The sequence below is a fragment of the Lathyrus oleraceus genome, chromosome 5 (assembly GCF_024323335.1).
Source record: "Lathyrus oleraceus cultivar Zhongwan6 chromosome 5, CAAS_Psat_ZW6_1.0, whole genome shotgun sequence".
In the NCBI taxonomy this organism is placed as follows: domain Eukaryota; kingdom Viridiplantae; phylum Streptophyta; class Magnoliopsida; order Fabales; family Fabaceae; genus Lathyrus; species Lathyrus oleraceus.
The window spans coordinates 378,666,133-378,681,390 of NC_066583.1; positions in this window are offsets into that span (position 1 = coordinate 378,666,133).

Consider the following 15,258-nt stretch of genomic DNA (forward strand, 5'->3'; position numbering starts at 1 on the left):
AGCACAAACAGTATGATATGAAATGCTAAAAATAAAAAACATAAAGTAAATGACAAAAGAATAAAGAGCATACGATAAATGACATTAAAGTAAAAATTAATACAATAATATGTGAGTAAGTGATGTTAGTGATCAAAAAGAGAAATATGATTTACCATTTTTTGGAGAACACTCAACTAGTCACCCACAAGTATGAAAATATGGACCTTTACATCACCATGAGAAGGACTCCAACTTGGATAAAAATCAACAAGTATGCCACTAGCTGTCTTAGGTAAAAAGGAAGCAATATTTCTACACAATACCATGAGGAGTAGGAGACTTACAATCTCACTAATGAAAATGACTTGCTTTCGGGACAAATTTAGCGCTATGTTAAGCAATCGTAATTAGACTTATGTAGAAGTCACAACTATCTGAGGCCGGTCAATAATAACATTTGTGTTAATACATGCTAGAGAAATGATATATAAATCATTCTCCTAAAGCTATGCCACAAAAAAAAAAAGAGAATTGATCAAAGACAAAGGCTATGAGAGTGGTCTATTACAACAATCTATACTTCATAGTACTTAGGACAAACTTATGCATCAATCCAAAGTACCTTAAATGATTCATGATCAATTAGGAGGTAGGTTTGAAATAATGAAAGTTCATCAATCACCAATCCACATATCATGAACAAGATGAACACAAACATCCAATTGATCAAGAGGAAAAAAAGAGATGAAGAAGAAGAGGACGAGAGAGATCACACCCAAATTGGATCAAAGGTTTGATCAAGTCATCATCAAAATCAATTATCCATTTTGGTGGATTAGGGTTTTCACCCCATCAACACCCAAGATCCATTAAGTTTGATGAGACCTATGATCAAAACAAACATGATCCAAGGCCAATAGAAATCAACAAAGGTCAAAAAATAATAAAATAAAATAAAATGCATTAAAAATATTTTTAAAATGAATTTTAAAAGGGAAATAAAAGAGAAAATCCATAAAGCCCTTCAAAACACCAAATAAATGGCCAAGAAAATTATGGAAGATTGGAAATAAAATAAGAAGCATAAAATAAAATTTTCAGAATTTTAAAATGCATAAAATTATTTTTAAACCAATCAAAACAAAGGAAAAAGAGAAAATCCATAAAAAATAGGAAATCAAGAAAATAAAAATCAGATGAAGAAAAATAAAATAAAATTTTAAAAATTATTTTGGTATTTTTTGGATGCAAAATGAATTTTCTATGAATTTTTAAACAAAAAGCAATTTAAAATGAAAAAAGAAAAAGAAAGAAAATCAGAAAAAACATGGAGCGTTGGATTTGACCTTATTAGTTGACGTGACAGATCCAACAATCCTCAGGTTAGGGCGCACAATGGAAATTAGCAAAAATGAAATACGAGATCCAATTTAAAATAGGCCAATAAAAACATTTCAAATAGCCAACATGGATGGCCAAACTCAGATGACCTGAAACACTTCGGTCATCTTCCCCGATGATCCCTCACCGGAGTTTCATCGTTTGGTAGATTCAGAACACGAGACTAACACCAATGTGATCGCCTACTCATCAAGAATTCGACCTCATGCTTAAAACTCATTTATCTAAACTGAGCATGGAGAATTTTAGAGAAGTTTCAGAAGAAAGCAACCCACGAAAAATAAAATTAAATGATGGACACGATCAATCAACACCAGATAAGTTAGGGGAAGCATCAGAGAGTGAAGGAATACATTGTGGTAACTTGTTTGAGTTCAAATGATGCTCAGAGCTACCTTGTCCAAATGGTGATCAGAAGTTGATGAAGCTTGATCTGTTCAAGACACTTCAGAAGGTCTTAAAGCTTGGGAATTGTTGCAAAAGCTTCAGAGAAGACTGAATGTGCTAATGGAATCAAGAAATTGGATTGAAACAAGTTGGAATTCAAAACACGATAGTTCAATTTTGTTGAAAAATTTCATAGTGAAGCAGGAATTTCTTGGCTCTCAAAAGCTTAGAAATGAATGCAATATGTTGCTCTATTTATAGGGAATGTGTTTGGATCCAAATACGTGTGGAATGAAGCTCAATTCGTGCAAAATGAATTTGATTAGAATGTTAGAAAAATATGACTTCCAATCCATCAAAACTCAGCTAAATGATGCGTTTTAAGAGTTAATTAACTTATAGAGACCTGATTAAACATGTTTAGGTCCAAAACGCGTGGTAATTTGACTTGTAATTGAGATTAGTGAAGTTCAAAATTCTTATCATGGTGATTTCTTCAATTCCAAGTCACCATGTTTTTAAATCAATGGGGCATCTTGCTTAGGAGGCTTTTTTATCCCATTCTTGTTGCAATTTGTTGACATCATAAGAAAGATTACAATGTGCCAAGAAAGGTTGCATTTGGATGCTTGAGCATAAAATTATGACATGTTGAAGTTGGCACGAAAATCTGGTCATGTAACTTAGAAAATTCTAAGTCCCAAATGGCTGAAAATGACCTGTAATGTTTCAAAGAATTTCATGAACTTCCAAGCATAATTTAACTTTGACCCTTGAAGCAAACCTGTAGAGGGCATCACAAATGATATTGTGCAAAACGGTAAAGCCTCAAATATTGAAAATTTAAGAAGTTATAATCCTTGAAAGTTGAGAAAAAGTCACTTGAAAATATGTCAAATTTCACTAAGTCCACAAATGACCTATAATGTCCTCAAACGTTTGATGATCCTCCAAGCATAATTGGATCTTGTCATGTAAAGGGAATTTTTAGAGGATATTGAGAAGTGTCATATGCAAAAATAAGCATTCAAAAATATTGAGAATTGAAGGAGTTGTGATCCTTTTTGAACTTTGACTTCATATATAGACTTTTTGGTCAAACCTCTTGGAATAAAGTTGTGTACTTGGGCTTTTCTTTCATTTCAAGGTACATGGGTGATCATATGAACTCAAAATAAGATGTAATTGAATGTATCTTGATTAAATTGCTCAAAGTTTGAGGTAACTTATTCAAGAAGGCATGGAAATAAACATATGAAACTTTGACTTTTCTTGAGAAATAAACCACAAGACTTTGAGATACTCTTGATCACTATGAGATTGCAAGATTCTTCAAAACCTTAGAGATCATGCTTTTAGAAATGAGCCCCTTGAGAATCAATGGTTGATTACACTTTGCTGAGGAATCAATGAAAACCTAGCTGATGAACCATGGTTGATGCTCTTGATGAAAAGTCATACCTTGCACAATAAACTTGAAGTAAACAAAACATATTTTTGCTATTTTAATTAGTGGTTAGATAAACAATGAACATATAAACACAAAGGTAAAACACCAACAAAGATGTGCTTGATGATCCCTACAAAAGGAAAAACCCAAAGATGATATGGAGAGGACCAAGATGTGATCTTGTTTGTGTGCAAGGATGTAAATGACATGTGGAATATTAGGGTTAAAAATTAGGGTATGACAGTACTCTACACAAGTCTTACATCATCCTTCTTCTTGAGCTCAAACTTACTGAACCTTATATTCCCTTTAACATCAATTATAGGTGAACGATAAACAACCTTAAACACTCTTTGATTGCTATTGTGATGTAATAAATTCTCGAGCTTAGATTTTTGATCCACTATAATGGTATTCTCCATAATCCTAAATTCAAGATGGAGGGCACATACTGTTAAAATAAACAAATGTAAGATAAAATATCGATTCATTTTTAAAAATGATTTTTTATGATCACAAGCAACATATTTAGATAAGTTTCAAACCATTATCGACCATATAAAAGTGTCGGTGCAATCTCGACCATACAAAATTGTCGGTGCAATCATGACCAAACAAAAGTGTTGATGCAAACAGCCATACAAAATCATCAATCATCATCAACTCCAATAATTAGTTCTTCTAGATCTAAATGTTACCTCATTGGTATGTGTACTCTGACTTCGTGTTCCCAATACCTTATGTGACCCGTATATGGTGTTTCCCATTCTCTTGCATCTTAACTAGAGTTCTCTTTCCGATAGTCATTGATTGGAGGCAATGGACAATCAAACTTCATCTTAAACTAAATCCAATGACAATTCTTTACTATATTCCTTTGTTATTATAGTTTCCTCACCTGTTACAAAAAAAAACAACTTTTTTTGTTGTTGTAATGTCCTCTCCCTTACAACTAAGAATTCGTTTGACGCGTCTGCCTCTTACTCCATTTGGTATATTAGGACGAATAGAAATGACAATAATACTGTATTTTTGGCCAATAGTTTGTGTCCTTGATAATATTTCTACTCTGACATTTCCCATACCTTCAGCATTGATGTATTTATCATAAGCACGTATGATCTTTGTCCTCTTTCTAGAGTCAAATTCAACCAACCACAACTTATTTTCAGTAAGATGATTTGAGCAGCCAATGTCCATATTGTAGCGGGGTTTTCGTTACCTTTAGGTTTATTGACTAAACCAAAAGTCAACATATAATTCGAGTCGCCACCGCACTTTTATTTGTCCAAAGGAAAGGCTAAAAAGCGAACAAAAGCCAAGGTAAGAAGTTTTTTAAATCAAAAACTAATAAAAATGTCAGAGATCTAGGTAAGGGGGTTGGTTATGAAATGGGAAGGTTTTACGCACCCAAAAAATCCTTAGTACTCTAAGGGAACCTCTTTTTGCAAATATGTGTTGTAGGTTGGTATTTGTGAAAAGATTTGTACAAAAGATTGGAGGGATGAGAAAATAATAGATTATATTTACAAATTTGTTGTTTGAATGGATGAACCCATTGCCTACGTACCATCATAAAGGAGGATCAAAACCTCGTAGTTCGGGGTAAAAATCTCAAAGATTGGTGAATTGATTTGATCAAAAGCCTTAAGGTCTTTTGTTATCAAAGGGAGAAAAATCAACCTAAACCAACAATCCACCATGTGAGGAAGGCTTCAACATGCTAGTGAGGGGTTAGACCTATAATAAGCATGGAAGACTTATAATCCAACCACTAAGGATGAGGTGAGATTTACATCAACCACTATGATAACTCAAACCTATGACTAATGTTTTTTGAAAAGTTTTAACAAGTGGCCATTGAAACCACAAAAACAACTTGAAGTGAGTTATATTTACAAGTTAGATTTATTTACAAAATGAGTTCAAAGTTGGATTAAATGTTTATTCTCAATGAGTATTGATGAAAAGAGTTTTGAAAAGTCAAAGGCATAAGGCATAGGTTTCTAATTTGAAATAAAGTAAAAGTTTAGAAAAATGATTTTGGCTTGGTTAGAGTGGGAATAAGAAGAGAAGGGCTAGTCCTAAAGCAAACAAAGATAAGAGAGGAAAGATAAACCCTTGGAGTTCCTTTTCTTGGAATCATAGAGATGATTCAAGATGCTCCTTTCCTTTGGACTTAGTGTCATACCCCAATTTGTCCGGGCATTTTAAATTTTTATAAATTCGATTTAATTTTCAGTTTACATCATATGTACATCATAACACGCATTTCATCATGAATAACACATAAAATATGAGTCGGAATAAATTCTTGAAAATACAGACAAGTTGGTTAAATTATTTCTCAAATACGTGCAAAATCAGCGGGTAAAAAGTTTCAAAATTAAACTAGCAGACACCAGTATTATTAATCTACGGTTCGCGTAGTTTAACCCGGTGTGCTTGTTATATTTTTTTGATGACTTTTTCAGACGCATTTTGACCCGCCTGAGCCTTTTAACCGATGAAAATTTATTTCAAAATTAAAAGAAACGCTTTATTTTTTCAATAAGTATATTTCGTGCTGATCATTTTAGTGTACCCGATTTAATTTTTCGAGCAAACTTTCGCCCAACTCTTATTCATTTTTGGTCATTTTATTTTTGTTCCTTCGTCAAGATATTCAAAGTAAATAATTAGGAATTTCCATGTCTTTATCCTATTATTACAACATTTATTTTAGTCATTTTAATTAATTTAATATAACCTAAATTAATTAAAACTTCTAGAATTAATTAAGAATTAACTTAAAAGAAAATCTGAAAATAAAAAGATCCCTCAACCATCTACTAACAGCTAGCACCGTGAGAAGTAGAGGATGGTTTTGAAAATCTCCCTCACCCAAGGACGCGTGGTAGTAGGGATAAGGTGAGGAAAATTGCCAGCTAACAAGGAATACCACCAATTGTTCCCAACGGTCCACTCTCCACTCAGTCCCTACACACCCACTCATTCTCTCCATACACTCAGTACTCACTCACAAAATCTCTACCTCCTCTCTTTCTCATAGACTCAAAAAAAAGAAAGAAAGTTGAAATTCTTCCTCTTCATCTCCCTCGCCAACCTTCACCGCGCCTTACCACCAAACGCACAACTCCCGCCGCAACCTTCCATCTTCACCGTCGCCGGACCAACACAACCGTGATTCACCTCTCTCCGCCGTTCAAACCCTTCAACCCTTCTGCACCGACAAACCACCAACTCAAACTCCTTCCGTAAAACCACCAACGGAAAACCCTTTCTTCCAACGGGAGCAATCGTCCATCTTCGACGAACACCACATACACCACGTTGCCGGAAACCGCAACCTCTCCGTCCATAAAACACAAGCCACGGCCAAATCTGTTTCAACCTTCGAAACCTCCTTCATCCGCCTCTCAACATCCAAGCTCCACGCTCACCATTTACGGCCAACAAACACAACTCGATCGCCGCGATTCCCAAGCGATATCCCAAATATCCATCGCCACCGCACCTTTTCGATCTCTCTCGCAAACCAGTCACTACTCCAAGTTACCGGAAATGAGATGGATTCACCAAAGCACGAAGATCATAAAGAGACAGAAAGGATGAAGTGAAAACTCGTTGGATTTGTGACGACGACACCCTTTGACCTTCGCTCATCTCGTTCTCTCAGCATAGTTGCGGGCGAAAGCACGACGTCGCCACGAGCTGTTTACGGTTTCGTACTCTCAGCAAAGCACGACGTCGCCACGAGCTGCTTATGATTCCGCAATGAACAACCATCTTGAGGAACGATGGTAATGGTTATGACTCTTATTTTTTTCCTTCTTATTACAAACTGTTATATGTTGCATTTTACTCCATTTGATTTACTATATGGAATTAGTGTTTTAGTAACTTCAAGTAGCCTTCCACTCTTTGTGTTGTAGATAAGTATTATTAGTTTCCAATTTGAAGAATAAAATATGATGGATCTATTGTAGTTGTATGGTTTAATATTCATTTGATCTAATGTGTGTATAGTGACAGGCTTAGTCTATTATAGGAAAGCATCCTTATGTTGTTTTGACAGGAATATGGTTATATACGGTGGAACTTAGATTTACGGGCTTATCATAACATGTTTTATAGCTTGTATAAAGGTAGCCATATAGAAACTATCTATAGAAACTATATGTTAATCTCATAGGTAAATAACCAACTGGAAGTATTTTTTTGTTTTGTTTTATATTATACGATCAAAAGCTTACTTCATGTCACCATACTAAATGTAGTTTTTTTATTTATTTTTACATTACTTGTTATTTTATTAGTTAATGGGTGAGTGTTACAAAAATAATTTTTAAAACCATTTTAGCAATCATTTTTAAATGTGAATAAACATTCGATTAACATTGAGTTTTCTTGTCCTCCTATTCAAAGCGATTAAATATTCTTTTATAACTTAAACTTTGGATGAAAAAGAGTATAGGAGGCGTTCGCTTCACTATCTCTCGATTATTCGAATGATTGGCGTACACCATATTGCTCGAATATTTGTCACCCAATCAAAACTTTAACAAAATACCAATTTCAAATCACTTTTTCCAAATTAAATATGATTTCTAAATTCAAATCATTTTTAAACTTCAGCCATCATATTCAAATCATTTTTTTTTAAATCAACTACCAATTTTAAATTCGTTTAATTCTAGATTTACGATAATAAAAGGATAGGAGGCGTTCGCCTCATTATCTTTCGATCCTTCGAATAATTGGCGTCCGCCACATTGCTCGAATTTTTGTCATTTAATTAAAACACCAAACCATAACATTTCAAATCATTTCTTTTAAATCAACTACAAATTCCAAATTCTTTTAATTCTAGATTTCCGATAATTAAGGATAGGAGACGTTCGCCTCATTATCTTTCGATTATTTGAATAATTGGCGTACGCCACATTGCTCGAATCTTCGTCATCAAATTAAAATCACAATCGAATAAATTCAAATCACCTTTTCATATCATACCCAATTTCGAAATAAACTTTAACTTAAACTTCAATTGAGAATGGGAGGCGTTCGCCTCACCATTCCTTGATTATTTGAATAATTGGCGTACGCCACATTGCTTAAATCATCAACTTTTCAAAACCTACCAATTCAAATTCAAACTATTTTCCTATATCAAATACAATATCTAAAAAACATATCTTTTCATAAATTAAACTTCGGATGATAAAAGATGGAAGGCGTTCGCCTCACCATCTCTCGATTATTTGAATAATTGGCGCTCGTCATATTGCACAAATTATCGACTTCTGATTAATACATTTTAAATAAACTTGGATAAGGGAATAGATGGCGCTCGCCTCATTATTCTTTGAATAAGCAAGTAGGAGACGTACGCCTCACTACCGTGCATATTCAACATCCACAAACAAACTTTCAAAAATAATTCGAATGAAAAAGGAGTAGAAGGCGTTCGCCTTAATATTCCTCGAAAGAATTGAATGATTGGTGTGCACCACACTGCTCAATCTTTCGTCGTTCGTCAAAAACATCTCAAACACATTAAACCTAACTTCTCGCCCCCGCGCGATCAAAACCAATCAAACAAAAACACCCAAACACATTGATTCAACTCGCGTGACCAAAACTCTTTTCAAAAAGAACACTGTTTAATCCTTTCTGACGCGCACAACAAACTAGTGCTTAAGCCTCCGCCGAGAGTAGACAAGCCAACGTTTAGCCTTTAGAACGCGATCTAAACTGTCGTTCATAAAAGACACCAACAAACCGTAGTTCCCCGAACTACGAATGCTTTGATTTCCTTATTGTACCATAAGGATACGTAGGCAGGAGATTGCTGTATCTTCGCGAGCACACTAATAAAAAAACCTCCCCGTTCTCCTTTGGAGGTCTTCATCCATCTCTATTCAATATTTAATTACTCGAAGAAAGTGAATAACATTAAATTAACATTCAAACAGCAAATTAGACTAAAAGGTTCCCGTTGAGTACAACGGACGTGAGGGGTGCTAATACCTTCCCCTTACGTAATCGACTCCCGAACCCGAATATGGTTGCGACGACCATTATTCTATTTTCTTAAAGGTTTTATCGATATTTTCCTATTCCTTTATTGGAATAAATAAAGTTCGGTGGCGACTCTGTTCGAACATAATTTTTCCGCGACCATCGCGAGGAATCGTATTTTTTGAGATGCGACATATGGCGACTCTGCTGGGGACCCTGCTCCAAGCAAGAGAGAGTCAAGCCTAATTTAGTCTAATTTGCAACGAATGTTAAATTACTGTTTTTCTTCTTTATTTGCTTCTGTATCTCTTGATGTATTATTTATGCTATGTAATTTATTTTGCTATTATATTGGGTGATCTATAGGGCTTGATACATGTTGTGAGACAAGCTCCGTACCCGAGCTTTGAGAAGAACTTAGAACCCGGAGTTGTATAGTATTGAACCGAGGGGTGTACACCTCATTGGGACAATACGAGAACTCCACCTAGAGTAGATCTGTTCAGAATTTCCATCAAAATATGGCTAGCCCATTATTGCGAGGAAACGTTGAACATGGTCCATGACTTTGGGAACCTCATCTTAAACTGAAGTCCGTCTTCATGATTGGCGATCATCTAGTATTGAATCGAAGGGTCTACACCCTGTTCGAACAATACGAGGATCCCACTTAGAGTAGACCTGTTCAGAATTTCCATCAAAGTATGGCTAGCCCATTATTGCGATGGAAGACTGAACTTGGTCCATGACTCTAAGTTCTTATCCTGAAAACGAACAACCTTAGGAGCCATCCCTTGTGTGTGGGGTAGAGAACATAGAACCTCCGTATAGGGTGTACCATATGATACTCATGATATCCTAGATCCTAATTATACCTGCATTATATTTTCTTTGCATACAAATATAAAATTTCATGCATTCACATTTCATCAGCATGGATTGCATATCATTTTCCAATACAAAAAAAACTCATCCCGTCCTTTTGCCAAAAAAAACTCATCCCGTCCTGACACTCGTACTGAACCTTTGAGAGCTACTAAAAGACAAGGGAGCACTGAGACATAATCAAGTTGAGTTGAAAATGGATATGAACGACATGAAAGGAAAGATAGACCAGATGTTGGAGGCTAGGCTAGCCCAATCAAAGAACAATTTTCAACATGGTGTCACAGAGAATGTTGGTTTCTCATCAGGCTTTACTGTAATTACCAACCCAATGTATGACCCTCTGTCTGACTATAATCCTCCACAAGTGAACATTCCTACTCAATCCCAGTTGATGTCATTGATCAATCCTGATGTTGAAAGGCTTCATGCCCTTGAGGAGAGAGTCCGAGCAATGGATGTAAATGACAATTTTAGGCTTGATATGTGCTTAATACCAGGCCTAATAATCCCCCCGAAATTCAAATTACCCAACTTCGAGAAGTACAAAGGGGATAGTTGTCCAAGGCACCATTTGGTGATGTTCTTTCGAAAAATGGCATCACACACTCACAATGACAAGCTAATGATTCACTATTTTCAAGACAGTTTGATTGGAGCATCATTGAGCTGGTATATGAATTTGAAAAGAAGCCATATTCAGTCATGGGAAGACTTAGCCAATGCTTTTTTGAAGCAATACAACTACAACTTGGACATGGCTCCAGACCGAAGGCAGCTGCAAAGCTTATCCCAAAAGAGCAACGAATCTTTCAAAGGATATGCACAACGATGGGGAGAATTGGCAGCCCAAGTGCAACCACCACTCTTGGATAAGGAATTGGTTGACTTGTTTATGGATACCTTGTAGAGTCCTTACTTTGAAAGGATGGTAGGCAATGCGTTATCAGACTTCACCCACTTAGTGACAAGTGGAGAACGCATCGAGAGTGCCCTAAAAAGCGGAAGAATCCAAGGCGCTTCGAGCAGCCAAGCTAGCGAGACAGAATCCCTCAACAATTCCCAAAAGGAAGAGGAGGATGAAACCAATGCAGTCATAACAGATGTCAGGCAACCAGCAACGTTGAGAGCACCATACCAGCAACCATGGTCTGCTCATTACGCAAATCAACGATCTCGTGGTCGAGGATATCAAAATCAGCCTTTGAACCAATCTAGGCCTCGAAACAATCTGGAAAGAAGGAATGCTCCTCTCGATTTAATTCCTATGTCATACAGTCAACTTCTTCCATATCTAATTCAAAACTCGTTGGTGGATCCCAAGCCTCTCAGGCCATTGCCAGAACCATACCCACCTGGATATGACCCTGATGTGCAATGTGGATATCATGTCGGGTCAATAGGGCACTCGACTGAAGACTGCAACGCTTTCAAAGCCAAGGTTCAACAGTTGATTGACAAAAAGTACATATCCTTTCCAGATGGAAATCTGTTGGTGCACGTCAACCTCTCGTCTGAATAAGTTCGAAGACTTCAAGAGAGTATCTCATAAGGCCAGTGGTTCAAACAGGAAGACATCCTCAACATTGGCAATCTTTGGCCATTTTTTATCATTGCATTTGTAATTTCTTTGATTAAATGATGTTTGTTTTTAAAATTTTGTTGTCTTTAATGGTAATATTAATGAAGTAATGACGCATGTTTTGAACACATTATCTCGCATTCGCTCATTTTTCTTCTCTTATATAAAAAAATAATATACATCCATGTTCTCCACCTCACCTCGTTTATCAAAATTTTGTTTTAGCAAAATTGGAGGGAGGATGACGAAAATAAAATACCCATAATTGCTGACTGTATGCTTTCAGATAAGATCCTGCTGATGATGTACATGCATTGTTTCAAATTCCCAAACACTGGAGAGATAAGGAGTTAATCCCTAGACAACCACTTTGAGCCTAGAAGTAGAAGTTTCTTTCGGATGAATAAACCCTTATGTTTAACCTGGGGAAGGATAGTGTTCAGTTAATCTGACTACGCATTCAAATTTCAAGATGAAACATCCCGCTTGTGGATCAACTACATGACATTCTTCGCACACATCCTAAAGTGTCGAAGGAACCTTGAAAAATCCAAAAGTTGTGGTGGTTGTTCTTCAATGACCATTGACTTAGCAGTCACAACCTATCAAAAATAAAATCAAAGAAAAGCCCGCTAAGTCGAACACCCAAGAGGCGACTTAGGCAAAAATTAGGGCAATCCCGATGGACTAAAAGCTTCAAAAGCAGTTCAGGTAAAAGTTAGGGATCAAGACAAAAAAAAATCAAAAGAGGTCACGAAAAATCCTCAACAAAACAAAACAAGATTCAGCGACCACCATACCAAAATCAAAGGGTCACCGACATTCCAAAAACGAAATAAGGTGGTGGCCATTTCTAGAGACCTTGAATCACCATCTTTATCCTTACACCTTCAAAAAGACGAATGTGCATGTTGAATTAACTGAGCGTAGGATTGGAGTTTACCAAGAAGAAGGGTGGGTACAAAAATAATTTTGAGCCTCATATCCTTTGTTTCGATAACCATGAACCAGACCATGTTACAACCCATAAAAGACCTAATTGAAGCAGGGTTTATTCTGAAAGCATACTACATCAAAGTTGTGTAAACTGACTCCTAAAGTTTTGCTAACCATCTACTTAGGTATAATCTTCTTGCTGTATCTTTCATATTGTTAAACCAACATTGCGCTTGGACTCATGGTCCATTTGCCACACACTATCACATCATTCAAATAAATGATTTTTCAAAACCTGCATGAGTATCGCACTAAATTACCATTTCTGAATAAACAATTTTAATGACAAGTCAGTACTTGACGTCAGGGAAATTCCAACAATAAGGAACAATCAGAGGAACTTGGACATTCGTTGGTGCTGACCCGAATAAAGACTACCTCATAACCTATGAATCAGGGGCATGCCACCCAAAAACAGCAGTTGATCGGAGGAAGATTACTCCAGGAATCAGTCAGCCTGGAACAGTCTCCAAACATCTGTTAATCAGGGGCAAGTCATTTCAAGAATCAGTTGATCCAGAGCAAATCATCTCAGGACCCTATTAACTGGGGCAGATCACCTAGAGGTTCTGTTGGCCAAGGGGAAAACCCCTTCAATGTTCAGTCAGGGTGAGTTAAGTCGCATCAACGCTCATACCGGGGCAAGCTACCTCAAGAGCACAGAAAAGTCAACCACTCCGAGAGTCAGTTAATCAAGGATAAATTCTTTCATGACTTAAATTTTGGGGCAAGCCATCTCCAATTATGGTACATCTACTTTCGAAATCCTTTCGAAGTAAACTTCTGCAAAGACCCAACAAACTGGGGCAGGAGGAGCCATATAGAAGCAGGTCCTCTCCATGTTTTCAAGCCGTTCAAGCAAAACCTTTTTCGTACGTCATCAACTGCAGAGTTCAGGATGAGTGTCGGGGAATCATGCTATCACCCCATCCAATAACCTTTCAATAGATAAGAAGCCTTGTTACAAAGAACCTTCTCTTCCAATACCCACACAGGGCCATTTTGAAAGCCTTCAAGTCATTGCGTAAATCATCCTCATGCATTAGTCACGTCGCTTTGCTCTAACATAAATCCATGCATATCATAGCATTCATCGGGTCTAACCCCATAACATTGAACCTGACATCAAAAAGCCTTGTCACACAAAGTACGACACCAAAGCCCAACATCGCTTGGAAATTCAAAGTCCAATTCTCGTTTGGCAATTTATTTCAAAGTCCAATTCTCGTTTGGCAACCATTTCAAAGTCCAATTCTCGTTTGGTTATTTATTTCAAAGCCCAGTTCCTGTATGGAAAACCTTTTTCAAAAGTCCAGTTCTCGTTTGACAATTTATTTCAAAATCCAGTTCCCGTATGGCAATTTATTTTAAAGCCCAATTCCCGTATGGCAAACCTTTTTCAAAAGTCCAGTTCTCGTCTGGAAATTTATTTCAAAATCTAGTTCCCGTCTGGAAATTTATTTCAAAACCCAGTCCCCGTCTGGCGATTCATTTCAAAGCCCAGTTCCCGTCTGGAAATTTATTTCAAAGTCCAGTTCTCGTCTGGCAACTTTTTCCAAAGTCCAGTTCCCGTCTGGCGAACTATATCAAAAATCAGTTCTTGTACAACAAATCATTTGCCAAATAACAGTTCTCGTCTGGTAGTCTATTTTTCATAACCAGTTCTTGTCTGGTAGCCCACTTTAAAAGTCATTTCCCGTCTGACAAACAAAAACAAAGTCAGTCTCGTCTGACATTTCATTTATTTTCACTAGTTCTCGTCTGGTGACATATCCTTCAAGTTCTGTTCTCATCTGACAGTTTAATATTGTTCACCAATTCTCATCTGGCAATTCCCATTTAAAGTCCAACCTCATTGGCAATCAAGAATAAAATCCTACAAAAACATCCAATTACTCAGTTGCATTCCCACATGCATCACATGCCTCATTTCATGCATAATTTTCCTACCAAACAGGAAGATTCATCAAACACAATCCTATTAATCATTGGCATGCATATGCATAGCCTTATACGATCCGCATTCCTATATGCACATCCTAAATATCCCCAGCAATTGCATAATGCATACACCTCATGCATTCTCCCATGCATGGCATTTCCACCCAAAGCGGAACATTATACAAAAAAATCAAACATAAAATATCAAGATCCAGGGTCATTCATATGTATCCCAGATGTTCCTCGTTTCCCAAATAAAGTTATTACCCTACGTGCGCTCATGGAATTATTTCCTGGCCAATCATTTTTCTCAACTTCGTGGTTGATAGTGATATTCCCAGCATTTTCTTTGCTGCCATTACTCGCCAAGCAGAGGTTACCATAAAAGTCTCTTATGAGCTTCTCCCCTGCAGAGCTTCTTCAGCAGATTTCCTCCAAAAGGAATCTTTTCTAAAATATCCCCCCAACATACATTCATTTTTTGAGATATTATTTCATTTATCCGAAGAATATCGTCTATCTGTTTGAGATGCTGCTTCATCAATATGGAGAGTCTCATTCCAGTTTTTCTTTTGAGATACTGCTCTAGTATCCTCGAAGAGTCTTAGAT